Source organism: Galendromus occidentalis, unplaced genomic scaffold, assembly GCF_000255335.2.
Source record: "Galendromus occidentalis unplaced genomic scaffold, Mocc_1.1 scf7180000075562, whole genome shotgun sequence".
Classification (NCBI taxonomy): domain Eukaryota; kingdom Metazoa; phylum Arthropoda; class Arachnida; order Mesostigmata; family Phytoseiidae; genus Galendromus; species Galendromus occidentalis.
In genome coordinates, this window is record NW_003803552.1 from 11,516 (window position 1) to 11,721 (window position 206).

Consider the following 206-nt stretch of genomic DNA (forward strand, 5'->3'; position numbering starts at 1 on the left):
GTGAGACGCCGAAATAAAAGTTTGTTCGTGAGCTGGGTGTTTTCTGTCTCCAAAAGATTTGTCCAGCCCTCACGACACCTCACGAGTCGATTCGGAGGAACCGCGACTCATCGATTAGGATTTTCTCCTCAGGGTAGGCTCGGAGAGATTGGGTGTCTCAGAAGTACAAAGTTTTGAATGATCGTTTGATCCGACTTACAGGAGAA